General features: G+C 36.8%; 1 protein-coding gene and 1 non-coding gene across 2 annotated transcripts in view; one reads left to right on the top strand and one right to left on the bottom strand.

Moving 5' to 3' along the window:
• The window catches only part of GPC6 (glypican 6), a 727192-nt gene that overhangs the window by 501131 nt on the left and 204812 nt on the right, over positions 1-21249 (top strand). The gene's annotated exons all lie outside the window — the stretch shown is intronic.
• Positions 16863-17046, bottom strand: LOC134549244 (U2 spliceosomal RNA). The gene has a single exon (XR_010080048.1). It is a non-coding gene; the product is annotated as a U2 spliceosomal RNA (small nuclear RNA).

Consider the following 21249-nt stretch of genomic DNA (forward strand, 5'->3'; position numbering starts at 1 on the left):
TACCTCTGTACAATGGTAGATGCTATGGAGCTGGGGCCAAGACTTTAAGGAATATCAATCTTTGACATGCTTTATGTGTTATTATTCCTAGTTATATTTGTATCCCATCAGTTTTGATTTAAGACTTCATTAAATATTAAACTGAAAGAATTTGCTTTTAAGTTTCTACCTAGTTTAAGTAGTAAGTGGACTTCATTTTTCTTTCTGTGCTTAAATTAGCTGATATACATTTGTATGTGCAAATAAATGTCTTTGCAAATGAATGTTTTCTGAAATCCTATGAGCAAGTATTAAAACCAGCATTAGGATCCCAAAGAGGCTGTGGCAATCTTAATTAGTTTTATGGACTGAGTCAAATTATTCGTTATTGGAAACCATGCTGTGTAATTCTAGTGCTTGCTCTTGGTAAAGAGTTTACTTCAGATATTAAAAAAAAAAAAGTAAATACTTGCAAGGTTTTTGACATATTCTTTCTACAACTGGAGAACTGTTTGCATGAATGTGATGCCTGTCATTTTGACAGAATGCCAGGGACCTCCAGGACTGAAAACCATAAACTGACACAGTTTGAGAGGAAGAGCCAGAGTTGTAACACTTTTTGGCTTCTCAAGAAGTGCTTTCTCAGCATTTAGGACCCATTGCTCACGTAATCCTGGGCGATCTCCCAGTCAAGAGACTGCCTGATGGCCAGCACTAGGGGCTGAGGAACAGGTCACAGAGCTAATAGCACAGGTCACTCACTGCTCTTGGGTGTAAAACATGCTGAGGGTAGGAAGGGGTGAGGGTTAGTATGAACTCTGGCCAGCTTTTGAATAGCATCAACTCCTCTCACCTGTTGCATAGCAAAACCGGTGGTTTATATTGAAATTCTCAGCTCTAATGAAGAAGGTATGATTGCATGCAATTTAACAGAGACCTGATCAGCTTTGTTGTCCCTGAGTAGTGAGAATTCAATCTTTTGCTATTCAAATACTAATTAAGAAAAGTTTTCCACTGATTCTAGTGATAATAGATTCACTATATCGCTTTTCTTTACGGGGCTGAATGTCTTAACATTTAATTACTGTTAGCAAGACCTTTATGGAAAGAATAGAAAATTTCATTTACTGTAATAGCATTAGTATATTAAATGTAACCATCAGGTGGTCCTCTTAGGATTACTGCTTCTGATTGAAGCCTATTCAGCTTTTTCTTCATTGTCCTTTAAACTTCATTAAGTAGAGAAATTCATTTTCTTTACTCTTTTCCATGGCAGCCTTGCAGTCGAAGTTGTGTGAGCTGACAATTCATTTGTTTTGATCAATAGAAATTTGATCTGATTGCATCCTGATTTGGAGTGGTCTGAAGGGTGAGTTGGATTTTTCAAACACAAAATAAGAAGAGAAATTGTTCTATGTAGAAACAAACAAATTAGAAGTTATTAGATTTTTTTTCTTTCAAGGCATTTGTAGAATTTGTTTATAGAATTTTGCCCTTCAGTGTACCATGTCTAATATTGCTTAACTTTTCTTATAATCTGATTTTGTTTTGGAAGGGCAACCCTGATTAGGAAAAGGAAGCAAAATTTTTAAAAGTCATTTTTAAGGTCATAAAATATGACCAGAGGTGAGGTCCTATAGAATCAAAGTTTCTGTTACTAAGTAAACATATTCAACCGTCCAGATACAATGTAGTAGTGAATTTCACTGCTTCTGTGGTCAAAATAGAAAAAATAGGATGAGAAATTGTTTCCTTAAACCCAGCATGTGATAGTCTCCATGTTGCACTACTGTCAAGAAGCTTCTGACCCTTGGAAGAAGAGAACAAAACATCAATAACACCAACCTTTATAACAAGAGGTTACTTTTCTATTCTTCTGCCACTAATTAGTATCAACATCTAAACATTACTTTGCATTGTTTTAATTGGCAGTTCTACAACGATTAGCACAAAAAGCAGGTGATATTGTCATGCATAGCTGCTTTGCTATTATTTCTGCCAGTCTCATTTGCTTTGCCAAACAACAACATGCAGGTTTCCTTGTCCTGTGATGCAAGCCCAGCAATTCACACTTCAGGTGGCAGAACATATTCCAGTTTAGAGCAATGAAAAATATACACATTTTTCAATGTCTGATTTGATTTTCACAGTCCATGATGTTCCTTAAGGAAGCAGTGAATGCCTTGCTTTCAGGAGATGGCAGCTTAGGAGCACAAGACTACAGTTTTAGGAGGGAAGCACTCACATGGAGCAGTGATGATGTACCAGCCTGAAAAAGCGTGTGCACAGGCAAAAGATCTTGGTTTCAGTGTCACAAAAAGAAAGCCCAGGCTGCTGCAACAAATGTTAATATTTGATAAAGTTTCAAGTAAGTTTTAAGTATTTGTTATTTAGCTTGGTTCAGTTAGGGCTTGGTTTGGAGGTTTTCTTGCAAAGAACCCTTTTCATTCTGCAATGGAATCTCACTTTGCCATTTGTAGCTTTGCACTGTAGGGAAGAAACATTTTTTAGTACAAATGTATATATTTTATTTTGCAGATAGCAGCAGCTGATTATTTTTCCTGTGATTCTTATTTAAACTTTTTCAGATGTGTCAGTTTGAGTAAAAAAGGCGAAGACTTTGATGGATAGAAAAAGTTATCTTAATTGCATAGCTAGCATTCCATTCCAATAAAATGTAGTTAAATAAGAAGGAAACAAAGATTGCCATGAAAAAACGGATTTCTTTCATGTGGGAAAGGTAGTAATTAATATTATCTAGTCATTTTACATGACATGCCATCAAAACACCTCAGAGTTATTTCCCCCTGTATGTGCTGGTACCTGTGGCTTAGCTGGACATTCATGAACATCAGACAGACCTTTTCCAATATTCCAGAGTTGTCCCCTCAGCCTTGGCATGGACACCATGGTGGATGTGGCATTTCACATTTTCATCATCATCACTAAACTTGGTGAAAGGGAAATTATTCACCTGAAACTAGCAATTTGGATTCTTTTTGCCTAGGCTAAGGGCATCAGTCATAACAGTGGTATGATCCGCTGGCCCCTAGTCCAACACCCTATCTCTTGGAAATACCCAAAGTCTTTCAGGATTCATTTTGTCTCTTTTTTCTTCATAGGTAGTGAGTAAAACTCGCTGAGGTGCTTTTGTCTGCAAACAAAATGCACACAAATACCCTCACAATGACAGCAAAGAAAAAAATTTCCCCAAATCCTCATGTCTGCAAGAAAAAACAGTGAAATTTGCTTCCTCTCTTTCACTGTAGAAGGAAAGGAGGAATTTGCTTCCTCCTTTAGGATCAGTCTGGAATAGGGATCATTCTGGAAACTTCCTTATCTCCGAGCTCCTAAAATGAGGCTTACAATTAATTTCATTAGTAGGAACTATATATGGTTGGTGGTTAAAAGTTCAAGGGACATGAAAACCATCAACATAATATTGTGTTCTCCTGAAAGGGCACAGGAAATAGGAGGAGCAAATTCAGGTAAAATCATTGATGTTTCAGAAGACATTATTATGATAGCCAAGTCAGTGCTATTACAAAAGCATCTCAGAGACAGAGTTGACAGTTAGTGAAATGTGTGGGTGTCTTAGCCTAGGAGAAAAGCTGAGAAATAATTAGAGCTAATAGAAAGATATTGAAAAAAGTCCTTTTCTAAGGATTCATAAGGAAACACAAAGAAATACATCAAATTTCCAGGCAAAAATGTTGAAATTAAAGCTATTTCATGAAAAATAGAATTATATAAATTAATACATATTAAAGAAAAAAGAACAAGCTAAATGAACATGAGTTTACTAGCCATGTTCAACAGAAATGTCTAATGTAAAGAGCTACATTTCAAGCAGATAGATGAGTGGGTTAGTAATTTTCAAAAAGTTATAAAAACTAGGTAGGAAACATAACTGAAAAAAGGAAACTTTGCTCCACATCTTAACTAAAACTTCCTATCTAGCTTTGCACTAACCTTCCAAACATGGTAAAGAATTTACTTCTTCCTGCAGGAGAGTCATGAAATGGATTAGGACTGAGAAAAAAAAAATTGGATTCTCAAGAACATGGGCTAGATAGCCAAAGGTTTTTGGTCTTTGGCTTTAGAAGTTTTCCTGAAAAAATATATTTTCAATAAATTATCTAAAAATATATTGAATAATTTATAATTTGAAAATAGTAGAAAACAACCATCTATCTATAAATCTCTACTTTACAGGTAGAGATCTGTAAATCTCTACTTTTAGGTTGATCTGCAGTTTATTTTATTCTATTTTATGGTTATTGTAAAAAAACTATCCAGAAACTTCAAAGCAGGAAAGATTCATTTCACCATCCCAGAATGCTTTGCTATTTTATCCCAGCAAATTGAGCTGTAAGTCATTTTCAGGTGGTTTCCCTGATAAGCTTAGGCAAGTGTAATTTCATGCCGTGCAATTCAGACTTACATTCCCACTGTAGAAGAGGGCTCATCGGTCTGTCTTTTTGGACAGAAAGGCAAAACCCTTCAGAATTACTTAGTGTCAGTTATATTTTCTCTGCAGTGCAACATAACTCTTCCCCAGGAACGGAATACGCCTTGTGTTTGTTTCCATTTTTGGCTAAGATCAACCACAGCGATTTTAACAAAGCTTTAATAAGCATTTAGAGAACTACATAGTTACAAATAGAGACAATATTAATATCACAGTGAAATAAAATGCTCTGTTTAGTCACAGAATGAAGGCAGCAGTGAAAATTTTTATGTCTGTTGGTTTGGGATCTTTTCCTGGAGATTGACATGGGTAGCAGACAGATTCAGCATCCACAATACGACTTTTCAGGTTAGTTTGCCAGCCAGAACACCATTTAATGCAAAACGTGGTGGTGGTGGTGTGATGAACAGAGCTGACTAAGTTGTCTGCCTGTCTCACACTGGCCACCACACAGCCATCAGATGGTGTGAGACGAGCCAGGATCCTGCAGTGATGTCTGCATGGAGAAAATGCTTTGCAGGACCAGGACCATAATATGGCCATTATTAGTCTGCCTTCCCACTGGAGACTGAAGATGAGATAGAATTTATTTTCTTACCCAAGCCCAAGATGTCAGTGCTGATTGTAGGGAGATTCTGTTTGCTTCTTGTAAATCAAACAAGAATGGGGGAAAAAAAAGTTGATCGCTGGATTAGCCTTTAAAAGGGTCAATGTTTGGAGAATTTTGTCAAGCTGATACTCCTCTTTTGTTAAGGAGGAGTATCAACTAAGACAACATACCAGTCTTTTGTAACTCATAAAAAGAGAGTTCATTCCATATTATTTTCACATACCTTATTTTATATTATTCTAATAACCCTAATTTCATTTAATTACTTAATCTTTTATTCTAAAATCTTCACTTTTAGAGGAAGGATGATAAAATCATAGAACTTCAGGGTAGAAGACAAGAATAAGAAATGATGGTGGAGGATTCTTATTTTATGTTTCAATATTATTTTGATCATCATGTGACATGTATGAAGTTATATGCAGCTATTTGAAGATTAATTGCTTTTCAGCCAATAGCCTAGTAAAGACACAGGGGAAGAAAAAATGATGTTATGGATCAACTACTCTGCTTTTGTCCTCAAACTAATAGTAACATCATGTTATGATGTATGTTGAGTGAGTTATCACAGATACTTCCAGTACTGAATTAAAAAATTAAATTGTAGTTTATGAAACTGCATTAAAATAAGAGAAATACATGTTAAAAATGAATTCTTTGAAGTTAAGAAGGTTGATTAAGTGGTTCATTTGCATGAGGTATTGGCAGGAACGAGGAAATTCTAAAAAGGGTAGAAAAATCGTGTAATAAAAGTGAAGATACAAGGTAAACAGATAAGAGAAGCTTGGCATCTGTCATCACTGTGGCATCACAGGATGAATTCAAAATATGAAGAAAACTATTCGCAATAATTTTGTCATGTGGGTTTAATTTCTTTGTGCTTGTGAAAATGGTTTTTATACACTTACTTTAGCTGTTTGAAAATAATTCTAAAAATGTTTGTAGATTAAGGCCTGGTGCCTAAGGGGCCCACTGCCAACATAAAACATGAAGACCACTAACCTCCCTATGCATCACCCCAAAAGTTTCTTAGTGTGTACAAGATGTATGAAAACAGCAAGGAAGGAGTAGTCAAAAAGACCATTTGGAAGATTTGGTTCTGCTGGAGAACCTGAGGAGGGCTTTTCACAGGAGATCCCTTTGGTTTCAGGGACTTGGGTGGGCGAGAGGGTCAGGGCTCTTTAATTTGGACAAAAACAGATGAAAGAAGTGCTAGACAAAAACCAGCCAGCTCCATAAGCCTGCACACACTGCAGCCATACTACCCACCCCTACAACTCTGGAACACTTTCACTTCTCTGAAATCTACTTTTTTCCTTCTTGTGACATAACCATACTACTGTCACTGATCATTTACGCCCTATGTATGCAATCTCTTCTTCTACCTCTCTATTTCTCTCATTTTTCAGGGATTTTTTAATGAAATTTGTGGCATCATAATTGGTTGTACCACTCAAAAACATTTTATCTGTGTGTGTTATAGTGGCCTGTTTTTTATTACAGCTCATTGCACTTTAAAAGCATAAAAGCTTCCAAGGCTGTTGATTCTGTTAATGACTCTGCATTTGCCTATTGCATTGGACACTGTACACTTACAGGACAAAAGAGCAGAGAATCATTTAGACTAAAGTAGTCTTTCTCTATGTGATACTTCTGTGAAGTGTTTTCTCAGTTGTCTAGGGTGTTTCTATGTGTCATTCTTTGTTTTGCTTTCCTCACACTTTTAAATTATAGAATTTTGAATTCTATAAACCGGTCAATGTCTTTTCCAATAGATAAAAATTGCTTAATGGAAAATGTTGGGGTTGTTGGTGTGTTTCCTGTTTTATTATACAAGACTGATGGTCTTAACCACAAATTTTGATTCCTACGTTTACTTACCTAGATTTCAGAAAGAGAAAGCAGTCTGTTCCCTGCTACTTAGTAGGATTTGTTAGATGCCTGGTCAGTTTGAAATTAGTCAAAGACTCAACTTTGTTGCAAGTTCTTAGTTATTTTGCTGGGCTTTTTTAAACCTTGGGTTTTTTTAAACCGACCTCAATTTTTCAATAAATTAGGACCTGCAATTTTCTGGGTAGCTTGTAATTTATCATCTGTTCCTCTTAACACCCACCTTATCCTCATCATTTACAGATGATAATCAAAAAACCACAAAACTTGGCATCAAGTGTAAAGAAAATCAAATTTAAATTAAATAACATTAGAGGGGAACTGTTATCATGCCAGAGAACTAAAAAAAATTGGGCCTGTCAAATGAGAAGAACTAAATATATACAGTAGCACCCTCCAGACAAAGTGCAAAATTTGCAAATCCTTTTTCTCTTCTTTGAAATGTAAGTGTATTTCACTTCAACAAAGAAATGTGCCTTTTTATCTTCTTTATTACGTGTCATATGCATTGTCTAATGTAAATGAAAAATTGTACCATGTGGGCTCAAAATTCCTTTTCTTTCATGCACATGACATCTTTGCTTCTGAAATCTAATGGAAATAAATCATTATGTCAATGAAAACCAGTTATCTGCACAAAAGAAAAAAAAAGTGGTGGGGTGGTGTAGGTGGTTAGAATGTGCATCTTTATATCTTCATGAATTTAAGAAATAACAACACTGCTTTTTTAAGTACTCAGGATCTATTCCCATTTGACTCAGGAGGGACTTCTGCTTTAATTACTGAAATGCAGAGCTCTTTTTTAACAGGTTAGATGAATTTCCAAATGGACATGCAGTCTGGTCCTTGAGGCCAGATGATGTCTTCCTCTTCAACTCACATGGGTCAGGATTTCATTCTTAGAAACGATTTGCTGCTTCTGGTGGTTTACATCTTCTGTGAGTGTGAGGACTTCCTGTCACACCTGTAGCATGCAAGTGTTACCAGGAGGATTGCAGTTCTCTTTCAAAACCTGTGTCCCCTTTCATTACAGCTGTTTCTGTTCTGCACAGGATGCTTATGAGATGTAATTTTTGTTATTTGTGTATAACATAGTTGTTATGTTTCATGGCTTGGAAGATACTGTCATTTGGGATTCTAATACTTCTAGTCCTCAGAAGTTCTGGGTGGACCAACTGTTAGGCATTTTTCTGAATCTTCTCTTAGCATTTCTCAATTATTTTTGCAATTGCTTCCAGGTTGCTTATCTCTGAATCAAAAAATATTACTGGATGTTGAAGGTGTGATTTCAATCACATCTTTTGTATTTTCCAGATCCAGTGAAGACTTACTTTACCACTCTTGCCATTAACTTCTTTGTATGTTCAACCTCAAGCTTTCAGCAATAGGTCATGTTAACTCTAGAGAAAAGGGTCCTCAAAACAGTAGTCCATTGACACCAGAGCAAACTGCTGACAATACCACAGTGAGACCTCAGTCAGGGCAGACTGTTCTGAGCACAGCTGGTTCACTGTCTGGAATCTCCCTAAGCACGAATAAAATATTGACTTGTATTAAGAACTGGCCTTATTTTTCCTTTTTTTGCTTCAGGTGTGAAAAGTCCAGGCTTATTGCTGGTCTTATTTGAGCAGGGCCATCAAATTTGTGCCATAAATCAGACACTGGCTGCTGCATGCAAAGTGAGCCACTGTGCATTTGGGGCATTTCAGTGTCTAGGTTTTCTGTCATGGGCTTGCAGCTTTTTTAAATCAGCTGTTGTGATGGGTTAGCCTTCTTATACAGCTCCTGTATTTGCTTCACAGGGAAATCTCCCCTTAAATAGCTTCCAGGCATCGGAAACTGCATGTTAGCTTGCAGGAGGGCTCTAGCTCTCATAAGGGACCCCAGAGGTATGTAAACCCTGTGAAGAGGCCAGTACTACTATTTCAGAACCTGATCTTCAGACCACAAGCAAAAAGGCATTGCAGGAAGGAGAGCTTATGAGACACTGGAAATTAGGGCCTTCCTTAATGTTTCCTGGAAAAGGGCAGATTTACCCATATTGTTTTCAATGAGTAGTTCAGTTTTGTATCTTCAGAACAAGGATAATGGAGATGAATGTGAATTTTAAAATAGAGTTTATGAAGCATAAGTTATTGAGCTCAATTTCACATAAATGCTCAGATTAAAAATAAAAGCATATTGCAAAAACTTTAAACTTCCACATATGACAATCAGAAAGTTATTGTAGTCAGGTGTCTGTTGTTCATCTTTTTAAAAATATTTTGTTAACTGAAACTTTATAGCAGAAGAATTATTACACATTTAGAAAAGCTTGTTTGACATGAAATCTTTATTATGAGCATAAATCTTCTCTGTAAAACCAAAGTCAAACATCATGTCAGTTTCGCAGGTTTTCCTATTATAATTATCTTATTTTGCTTTTTGATGGAGTTAGTGTACACATAAAAATGGGGAAATAGACTCTGACACCTATCACTGGTAGAAGAAATGCATTTAAAGGGCACAATAATGAGGATTCATAAGGATTTGAAGTAACATATTTAGTACAAGTGGCCTTCCCTCAAGTTGGTTGCATCTTGCTGAATAGCAGCCACTGGCTGCCACACATGGCTGACTTCGTGAAGAGTTCTAGGAGGGTTTGATTCATTGTTGTGACTTTATTAATACAAAATCATGAACCTGAATTAACCAACCAATTTAGATAAGACCATCTGTTGTCTAATAAGATGTGACTGTAATTTGAATAGTGGTTTTATAATAAGTGTATTATGGGATGAAGGACAACCAGATATTAGCTCTGTCTCATTAGCTTACAGAAAAAAAAAAAGGTAGTTAGTTTGCTACTATGGAACATGGAATATTTTTCTTTAAGTCTTAGCACAGTTCTGTGTACAATTATACAACCCCCATCTGTATCTTCTCTACCATACAATATTGTCAAAACTAAAAATAAAATGGGTTTCAATGCACCTTTTGGAATACTCTTGTGGTACCTCTTTAGTAGCAATAAATCCATTTTGTTCTCACTTGGTTCTTCATGGTGCTACTGGATACCCTGACTGCTGTGACAATGAAAGTGCACGCAACAGTTTATCAACATTATGTCAATGTCATCTGGCTTTGTTTTATTTAGTTGCCCTGTCTGGTCTCTTACAAGAATGGAATGTCAGCTAAGTACTGAGAAAACCTGTCCTTTTCTGTTTGGATGTCTGGCAGTGAGGAAATGGAAAAGCACATTGTAAAGCTGACTTGTCAACTCAAACTCTCCCTTGAAGCTTTCGTATGTTTTTATATGGATGTTAGATAATATTGTAGAGTAGATTAAGCTTTACTACTCACTATCATGCTTTTATTGAACCTCTAAACCCAAATTTTATAGAACCATTGTCCAGTTAAGTAACAAGGATAAACCTTTTCTTTGGTCATAAAAACCCAGGCATTAATCCATATGAATGAAGATTAAGACAGAAATAAGTGCACTTTTTTCTGGCAGTGATTTTCTGAAAAAAGAATAAAGTTGTGTATTTTGTACAGTTTCTGGTTGAGCCGTTACTTCCTCTCATATCTGAGTGATCTTGAATCCTGGAAAGCAAAATATATAATTAACAAGGAAAGTAGTCCTACTAATTAGAAGGTTGAATTAAACCACCAGACTGAGTGGTGCAGTCAGTGAGCTGGAGGAAAAGAGTGTCATCCAGATGGACCTTGACAGGCTTGAGAAGTGGGCCTGTGTGAACTTCATGAAGCTCAATATGGCCAAGTTAAAGGTCCTGCAGCTGGGCTGGGGCAATCCCAAGCACAAATACAGACTGGGCCTGAGAGAATGGTTCAAGAACAGCCCTGCTGAGAAGAACACAGAGTGCTTGTGTAGAAGAAGATCAACATGAGCCAGCAAAGTGCATTCACAGACCAGAAAGCCTAATACATTCTGGGCTGCGTCAAAAGAATGGAATGAAAAATCCTTTCCTAATATCCAACCCAAACCTCCCCAAAAGAATTTAATGTTATTTCCTCAGGTTCTGTCACTTCTCACCAGAAACAGGAGATCAGCAGATTAAGGGAGGTCAATTCCCCCTCTACTCCGCTCCTGTGAGACCCCACCTGGAGTAAGTACTGTGTCCAGTTGTGGGGGTCCTAACACAGGAAGGATGTGGACCTGCTTAGGCAAGTCCAGAGGAGGGCCAGGTGATGATCAGTGAGTTGGAGCACCTCCCATACGAGAACAGGCTGAGAGAGTGGAGGGTGATCACTCTGGAGAAGAGAAGGCTCCAAGAGAACTTAGGGCAGCCTTCCAGTACCGAAAAGGGACCCACAGAAAAGCTGGAAAGGGCCTTTTTCCAAGGACCTGTGATAACACAAGGGAATTGGCTTTAAACTAAAAAAGGGTAGGTTTAGATTACACCTAAGGAAGAACTACTTTACTGTGAGGGTGGTGAGTCAGTGGAATAGTGAACTTGCCAGATTAATTATTATTATTATATTTATATATATATATAATACATATATTGTTATTATTAATTGCCAGGTTAATTCAGGAACACCAAAAGTGTTCAAGGCAAGCCTGGATAGGGCTTTAAACAACTCAGTGTAGTGGAAGGTGTCCTGCTCATGGCAGGGAGTTTGGAAATAGATGATCCTATCCAAAGGTCCCATCCAAACCAAGCCATTGAAAAAAACTCATGAGTTCCTTGATATGGATATTATGATGTGAAAAATTATATCAACAGGTTTTGCACTTCCATGTTTCACAACATGTAGATACGGGAACATGAAAAAGTAATTAAATACAAAGGTCTTCTGTTTCCCTTAGTCTCTGCTCTGTTGCTACTGCCTTTACAGTCTAAATGCTGAGTCTGAAAACTGAGGCACCTTTCTGGTAGTCAGCTGGCTATGCCATTGCTTAGTCAAAAACAGAAAACAATCCAGTATCTTAGAGAGAACAGTTCCAGCACCAGGCTGAAGGTGAGATGTAATGTGCAGGATAAGACTCTCCTTGGATGTTGGACCAAGAAGGCAGCTAGGGCACATTGAGTTTCAAAAGCCAGTGTGCTTTTAATCCTCCAGGAAAGCAAAGAATCTGAAAGTGATTCTTTTTATGGAAAGATCCAGTTATTGTATTGACTTTTTCAGAGAGCAGACAATGAGTTTTCTGTGCAATTTAATGAAGTATCACCAGAGAAGAAATTACATAATATGAAATCTTTAGACAAGATTGAAAGAGCACATTTTGTATTTCCAGAATGGTAAGGATTCATTGCAGCTTCACATTTCCTAACAAACCCTGAAGTGAAAATGATGTGTCTCCATAAATCCTACTGTATCATTTGGACAGGGAACTGCTTTATGTTCTCATTCATATGGTTTTAAACCCATAAAATAGTATCCACAAAATTTTCTGAAGCATTTCTTTTTTACTAAATCTGTAAAGAGTTGTAAGGAGTAGGAAGCCTTTTGTATTTGCAAGAGCAGAGAGTCTGAGGCAGCAAATACAATCTACGTAAAAGGAAAATGTATTGCAGCTGCTGATTGTTGACTTGGAGAAGATCAGAAGGTTCTTTGCACATGAAAAAAATACACATGACCAGCAGGGCCACAAGTTTGAAAGTAAATTGCAGCCTGTTAGTCATGTTCAGTTAATTTTCTCTGTGTCTCAATTTTTTTTTAATAACACTTTTTTGGATTTATGACTGAAATCAAAATGCCGTATTTACTTCCAAGAAATATGCAAGGCTTAAAGTAAAAGGAAATTGTTTTCCAGCAAAGGCTCAGATAGGTTAAACACGTAAGAGTTTCATTTAATGGTTCTATGTGGAAGATATTTTTGGGCAAGGCTTGTTACACCTGTTACACTTTTTAAAATGGAATAGCATGTCTCGTATATGTGAATTCTGTTGAATACCATTAATCCCAGGAAGCAGCCATTGAAGCCTTTGGAAAGAGGAAGGTAAAAAAAGCTTCTGTTTTATAGGGTAGGTTATAGTCAAGGTTAATTCAGGGTGTCATGAAAATGTGGCTGTGACAAGATTTAGTGACAATGTAAGGCCAAATTAATGCAAGATCAGTGGCCTGCCTATTGATTCTTATCATGGGATCCTGCTGGAATGAAGTCATTATTTAATTACATTTTACTTACACAATAAATGGTTCCCAGAATAGACTGCACTTGATTTTGATGTCTGCAGCTCCATCTTCACTTTTCTTTTGTGCCCATAAATAAGTAGGGAATGAATATAAGTACTCCACAAAAATTTTCATATATTGTACTTCACATGCTTTCACTTTCCCAGTGTTTTAATTCTTCTATTTAGAACAGTCTGTGATAGCAAATAATTCTGGGTAGAGAAGCCTCTGAAGATTGCGAACCCAAAATTTCTCTAGATGTGGTTAAAAAAATCATTTGAATGGTTTTCCTTTTCTTCTTGAGTGATTTAAATTACTTTCCTCTACTATCTCTAGAAGTAGACTAGACTTACAGCTCATGCTAAAAGAAGTAACTTAATTGGGACCTAGAAGAAGCTGAGGAGTACTTTATTGGAACTTAAGATACAACAGCAAGGGCTTTGCTATAGAAATCTATATGGGAAAGCTCAAGCAACTGCAAAATATCAGGAATGTTCACTGAACAGTTCAAATTGCATTGTTTCTCTATTTTATATTATCAATTATCAATATCAAATATTTATATTATCTTGATTCTCTTGATTCTGAATCAGTTCTGTTTGGCAAATTTGTGATTAATAAAAAAACCTTGTAATTAATTCAAGTTTAATTTGTGTTGCGGACCAAGCTCCACATTTTTATCAAATTACACAGATTTGAAGACCCAGCAACAGAGAGGAATTATTGTAGTGGTTCCATGTTATTAGCTGGACTCTGAGCCATTTTTTCCAACCTTATCATGCCATGAAAATGTAACTGTTGTCATTGTAATTATTCTGTTTGAAAAGTACCATGTAAAAATGGGCAAAATTCACATTTTAAATGCAGGATTACGTTTGTCATTTTTAGAAAATGGAAGTATCTACTTCTGTGCTTATATAATCCAGTGGAAACACAGCCTTGTTCAGAGCAAGAATCTTAAATAAATAGTAATTTTATTGAGGGAAAAAAAAAAACTCAGCTCAGTGGAAGAAAGTTTCATAAAAGGTTGGTGAGAGATTCAGAGTCATAAAATATTGAATTGAAAGTGACCTATAAGGACCATCACATCCAGCTTGTGTTCTCACATAGGACCACCCCAGGAATCACACCATATGCCTGAGAGCATTTTCCAAAAGCTTCTTGGACTCTGCCAGGCTGGTGCTGTGACCAGGACCCTGAGGAGCCTGTTCCAGTGCCCAGCCACCCTCTGGTGAAGAACCTTTTCCCAATATCCAACCCAAACCTCCCCTGACACAACCTCAGGCCATTCCCTCAGCCCTGTCACTGTCACCACAGAGAAGAGATCAGTGCCTGCCCCTCCCCTTCCCCTCATGAGGAAGTTGTGACTGCAGTGGGGTCTCCCCTCAGTCTCCTTCAGGCTGAACAGACTGAGTGACCTCAGCCACTCCTTGCGTCACTTGCCCTTGACACCACACCATCTTTGTGGCCCTTATTGGACACTCTCTAATAGCTCTCTATCTTTCTTCAGTTGTGGGTCCCAAAACTGCGCCAAGGATTCCAGGAGAGGCTGCACCAACTCGGAGTACAGCAGAAAAATCTCCTCCCTTGACCAGATGGTGATTCCAATTAATCAGATACAGGGAGCAAAATCAACTTTTTCAGTTTTGATCAAAGCAATGAGTAAAATCAATCTGCAGAATTTAATCTGATTTTCATTGTATCCCACCATAGTTACGAAAGCTTCATTGCTGCAACTGCTTTTTTGTTTTGTACACTGTATTTTTTTCCTTTTAAATAAAATAAAATAAAATTATATCATTTATAGATCATAAAAGATAAACATGTAGTGGAAACAAACCCAGCCTCTGCAAGACTGTACTGTACTCTGAGTAAGATATCTGACTCTGACTTAGCTCTAAGCGTGGCCTTTTCTCCTTGGAACATTATTCTCATTTTAAAACTTCTACAAGAGAGAGAAAAAGAAAAATCAACTTATTAGATGAGGAAGTAATGAAATAGCTTCTTTTAATAACCATCTCTAGTTGTTGCTTGGTATTTAGGTATCCAAAAAATAAACAAATAAAATGCAGTGCATAAGGGGTTTGCTTGCTCATTCAGTAGCATGTGATTAGCCATTAAATGATAATATAGCAAGATCATTACTGTAAAACCCGTAATATCGAAGAAATTTCTTTTCTCTCTTGTACACCTTTGTCCATAAGTAATAATGTTAAAATTTTCACATTTTCAACTACTATAGAGGGAATATATACATTTAAATGAGAATGATAATATGTAAAGCACTTTGTTAGTGCTTTTTTCTCTGAATGAAGAAATCTAGCTATAGTGAAATTCTTTCTGGTTCAGCTTGTCTTTCAGTGCCCTTGACAACTGTAGGGTGAGAGAGAGGAGTGGGAAGAGAAGCTGTTTCCCTTCAGTCTTTCAGCCTTGGCTAAGTGTGTTTTCTTCTTTTTTTTTCATTTCTTTAACTTTTTCTCATCATAATAGGTGCCGAGCAGTTATTTTTGTTCCATCTCTAGCAGCAGCAATGTCACTGATTTCACCATTTTTTAAGTGTGTCCACACAGCCAGTCTGGAGTCTTAAAGGTAGAACAAGATACAGGAATGGGAACGAGATAGATGGGTTGTAAAGGGCTCACTAGAGTAAAGAACCCATTTCCTGGAGGTAACTTGTACAAAACATTATTTTGTACATTTTTATTCCAATGTTACTTGCCAAAGCTGTTTTTTTAAAGCAGTGCTGAATACACAGTGGTATTCCTGTTGTCTTCTTCACTCAAGGTGAATAATACTGCTGCACCAAGGGCACCTCTCCCATCTTGTGAAATACCTTTGTTTTTGACACGACAGACTTTCCTTACTTTTAAAAGGTTTGGAAAGAGGTTGTGGTAGAGTAGCTGACAGTTCATCCATACCGGAGATGCTAAGGATGAGACATCATTCTGCAGGCATTATAAATGGATATCTGGCACTGAGAGTGCCTTTATGGTTTGAGAGTGTTTATCCTTGTGGTTCTGGAAACCAGACCACTAGGTGGATTATATCACTGTACATAAATTGTATTCCAGCATGTTTTACAAATCAGGTGGCTTAATCAAATAAAGACAAATGGCAATGGGATAGCTTAAATATTAATTTACTGCCAGGTAGCCATTAAAAAGCATTATATATTTTCCTTTTACTGGATTTTCTGACTTATAACTTCAGCAATAACTTCAGTCATTTTTCACTTAGACACATGGGTCAAATTGTCATTCACTCCAATCTGTGTGGTCTTTTGAGGTTCAAGATTAATGGGGTTTTTTTTCATCCAGCAAGGACTGACATCTTATTTTACAGGCTGTAGAGCTTCTTTCATTTTCTTAAAGGAGAATTTGGTGTGCTGAGGGAGAAATACAAAAATCCTTGCCTTGGTCTAGTTGCAAGTGTGTTCAGGACCAGTGCAGTCAACAGTAATCAAGACTGCTCTTTTTTTTTTTTTTTTTTTTTTTTAGAAAGACTGTGGCAGTCAATTGGGAAGAATTGACCAGCAGGACAAGGGCAGTCCCAGTTACAAACCTTCCTCCATATGCACTGTGTCTCAGACTGAGATTTCAGGAGTTGTTCATGGAGAGCATAGCTGCAATAGCTCCATCAGGCCCTCAGCTGAGCGGTGGTTTTGTGGCCATCTTCTGCATCACCAGAAGATCTGGAAGCATGACAGACCAAGAGTCCACCTAAAATAAGATTAAAGCACACTACCGGGGTAGTTTTATTGCCAGATATCACATCCTGACACACAGTCACAGTGTGACCACTATAGCTGGAAGCACTGCACATCTGGGTTGATGCATGGAGTGGAGGAAATAATTATTCCTTTCCATGCCTTCCAAATCCATTTAATATAAAATCTTTAAGCTGAGGATGTATCAGACAATAAAGTGATAAAAAAGATGATGCACTTGATCTTAGCCAACAGCTGGGAAGGGTGCATCAGGGGCAGGGGCTTCAGTGCATGCTGCAGAGCACTTCTGGCCACTGAAGATGATACAGGATCAGCACTTTCAAGGGCTGTTGACAGCTCTAAAAGATGACACATAAAAGAATGATTTCTTCACTTGAGAAAGTAAGAACTGTAAATCAGTACAATTACAGTAGTTCGTAGAGATAACTGAAATTGCTGGGGTTTAAATTACTCTGGCAAAATTTCTGAGCAAAACAAAATAATCTTAGATTATATTGTTTACTACCTTAATATCTTCTTTTATTTTTCTCATTTATAGATCTGCTGCATCTTAGATACTAGTCAGCTCTACATAAAATGAATTTTCTTGCTCAATTTTGGGTAAACAAAAAAGTAATCTGAATAACATCTTACCTGCTAAGGATTTATGAGGAACAAGATATTAAAAATATTTCCATATGGTTGCAGACACTATTTCTGGTCTGTACATCAATTTAAAATTCATGGTAAGTTAAATGAAGATTAAGTAGCAAATTTCACATACAGTCTATCTCTAAATAAAAGAAAAAGTAAATCTGATTGTCAGATATATTTTAATAGATTAGGTTTGATCTGCTTCCTGCAGGTGTGAACAAATAACCAGCTTAAACTTGACAAATTGTCTTTTATTTGGTACTTGCTTCTTTCATACCAATGCTATGATGTCCTTATTTACCACTGGAATTATTTCCCAAAAATTACAATACCTAAAGTACAATATTATAAAACTAGGTATCATAAAGGCAATTTGCTGCTGCAGTTTACCCTTCTGCTACTGGGGAAAAGACAATGTGTCTAATTTTACATTTTTCATACATGATTTCAGGTTTTCTCATGTTTATATGAATGTGAGTGTGAAGAAGGAAAAAAGTTGACTTTTTTACACAGTATTAGTTTATTATAATAAGTAAAACATTCTCTGGGAAATTATATACTTGACTTCGTATCGTGTAGTCTGCCAGTGCTAGTACTTTGGACCATGTTTTTCTGTAGTCTGCAACTCAGAGACAAAATGCTGAGAAGAATCCTTGTTCATAGAAACATGAATTCCCCCAATTATTCTTGTTTTAATCACCTCCCTATGTTTCTTTTGTAATTTCTCGGAAGTAGGACAGACACTAGTGAGGATCCTTCTGTTTTTATGTTTTGTATCTATAGGTAAGGAGTTACGAGGAAAGGATTAAAAGGGAAATAAAACCTGATAAAATGATGAATATTTACTCTCAGCTATGCAGTTCTAAAAACTGCAAGTGTGATACTCAGCAGAAATGTGGGCACACATCCCTAAACAAGTCATTCCAGACCACAGTCATCATCCCAAGGTGCATTTGAGCATCTGTTAAATATTTTATATATGGTACTTATGTTTACAAGTAGCTCTCTGAAAGCCTAACAAGAGTATTTGAAAGACCATAAAGGAGGAAATGTTAACATGGAGCTGGAGGGTGATCTCAGATGACTTGGGCCCACATAATGTGGTGGGCATTTATGGATCTTAAATATAAATAGATGGTGAACTATTTTTAAAGTATAGCTTTGCTTCTGTGCTATAATGAATATATAACCCAGACATTGTGGTTAATTATTGGAACTGAGCTATGTATCTGAATAGATCCTTGTTGGGATACCTGAAAGATCTGGCATCTTTCTTCCCTTTAGAATTTAAGGAAATAGTTAAATATATTTCCTTTCAATCTCCTTACTTGCATATGATTCATACAGAATTTGTTTTACTGTCCTGTGTGTTGTGGTCTATCTTGTTCTTAATTCACATCATGACATTAAAAAGGAGAATAAGGAAAATATTATATTCTATTGTGTCTCAGAAAATTAACATCTAGCTTTGTACTGGGCTGCAGAGTCATCAGAAAACAGTCCCTCTTTAAAGCAGGCTTTACGTTCCTCACTGCCTTGGTGACTGTGGTTCGTACCTACCCTGTCTCTGACATGGTGTGACCAGCTTATTGCAAATAATCAGAGTGAATGTTTTGTTTCAAACTCAGCACTCTTTATTTGGTCTTCTGATTTTCATGGAGAAAGTCCAAGAACATGAGCAACTTGAAAAATCTTGTTTGATTTCTATGGATATTCCTAAGCCTTTTTTCTCAACAGCCCAGGGCTAGTAATGAAATTTTACCATTTGAATTTACCTGAAAAATGTTCAATATAGGAATATGATGAAACTTAACAAGTTTCCTAGACAAAGCCATCGAACTTGGACTTCCCTGCTTCATTATTCCTACAATTGTATTTCTTTGTCTGGTAAAAATACCCTCCTTTTAGTACTAATCTACCCAGCTCCTACCCTTTTGTCACTGTGAATATGCAGCCCAGACAAATCATCATGGGAAAACAGCTGGAAGGAATCTACATATCCTTACCTGCTGTTTCTAGGAGACTGCCGTTGTCAGCTAATTCAGATAGTGATCACATTTAGTGACCACCTTACTGTAAACTTCAAAGTGTCTTTTGCATCTTGACTCCAGGTTTCTTAGCGGAGCAGGAACAAGTTGGGTCAATCTGTTGTCACTTGTCACCTCGAATTATTGCATAACTTATCGTCAACCAAGATAGCCAGTATTATGTATGCATTTATTTCTTTCTCATGAGTGTGTTGTTGCTGACACTGCACAAATAAGCCATCCCGCGGTCCTTTCCACCACTCTGATTCATGCCCTTTTTAAGTCAGTGAAAGAATTCACACATCAGTAGACAGTGAAGGAGAGGTACTTGTGAGTGATCAGAGCAGTTTTTCTGCTCTCTCTCTCTCTCCCCCTCTCTGAGAGAACTGCTTTTCTTCTCAGGTGCTTTTTTGGTTGGCATGGTGAATCATAGGCAATCAGCAAGAATGCTCTCAGGTATATAAGTCTGCATTTCAAACTTCGTGGGTGTTGCAAGTAGCACTGACTTTGACCATTCTTCACATCACTTTCTCATCCAGATACTGCTGCACAAAACGTCTAAGTGCACGGTTTGATCATTATCTCCTGCTGTGGCAGTTCTCTTTCTCTCAGAGTTTTTCCTTCTGCTTATCTGGGGGTTTGATTTCCAGATTATCAAGGACTTCTCTTTCTATTTATGATTTGTACCTGGGCAATACTAAACATGCTTCTCTACAGCAGGTTTTTTTCCTCACAGGGAGCATGAGGCTGAAAGAAATGAGGACACTTTCTTTTAAGTGAGAGACAGTTTAGATTTTTTTCTCTGAGAAGAAAGCAGAGTAGCTACTTTTTATTAAGAGAGTGTCTTAAAGTTTATGTTCCAAACGAAATGATGGGGTTTGAAAGCCTAACAGCTGCGATATTCCTTCTTTGTTTCTAGGTAATAGAAAACTTTTCATCTTCTGGGAGTGGATGGAAAAAAATATTTCAGTGATATTTCACCTTAGTCTTAGTCCTTGAAATGCTAGGAAAGTAACAGATGGAATCTGTACCTCAAATTCTGTTTAATTAAAATTACTCTAAAAACAGATGAGAAAGATAAATATTCTTCCACAAAATTTGCAGGGCAGATTTTTTAGCTCAGTGATATCTCATGGGATGTAAATCCTTGTATCCTGGAGTATTTTCTCAGCTTGCATGATTTTAAGTCAAATAAATTTTCATTTCTACCCAGTTTGTTTGAATTTAATTGTGTTTCTGACAGGTAAAAAGGGATTTAAGAACATTTTAATATTTATATCTGAGTGTTCAAACATTTTATTTTGTAAAAAAAAATTCTTTAAAGTGTCATTCAAAAGTGAATCAAGAGATTACAAAATAAGCTTTACACAAAATATCTTGTGACTGCCACTTTTCAAGTGTTTTTTCTAAATTTAGATTTTCTTTATTCAGATCATCTGATAAGTAATTTTCCTAGTTTCCTAAAAATAGGAGAGGCTATTCTTTTCCTCTGTTAATAGAGCTTCAATCTCACCCAAGTAAACACCTGAACATTTTGTCCTTGTCTTTTTTTGCTCTTGACTTCTGTAGGGTAATTGTGAAATTCCACAAAACACCTCTCCAACAGTTATTTATTATTTGATGTGCAACCTCCTGCTGTAATCTCTTAGAGACTTCCAGTCCTTATTTTCATATGACCACTTTCACAATTGCATGTTGTGATAACCTCATCAAATCATAGAGTAAGAGTGATGCCCATAGGCAGTGTTCAAAAATCCCAATGCTTAACTTTTAGGGGTTTATATACTTC

The sequence above is a fragment of the Prinia subflava genome, chromosome 3, assembly GCF_021018805.1.
Source record: "Prinia subflava isolate CZ2003 ecotype Zambia chromosome 3, Cam_Psub_1.2, whole genome shotgun sequence".
Taxonomy (NCBI): Eukaryota; Metazoa; Chordata; class Aves; order Passeriformes; family Cisticolidae; genus Prinia; species Prinia subflava.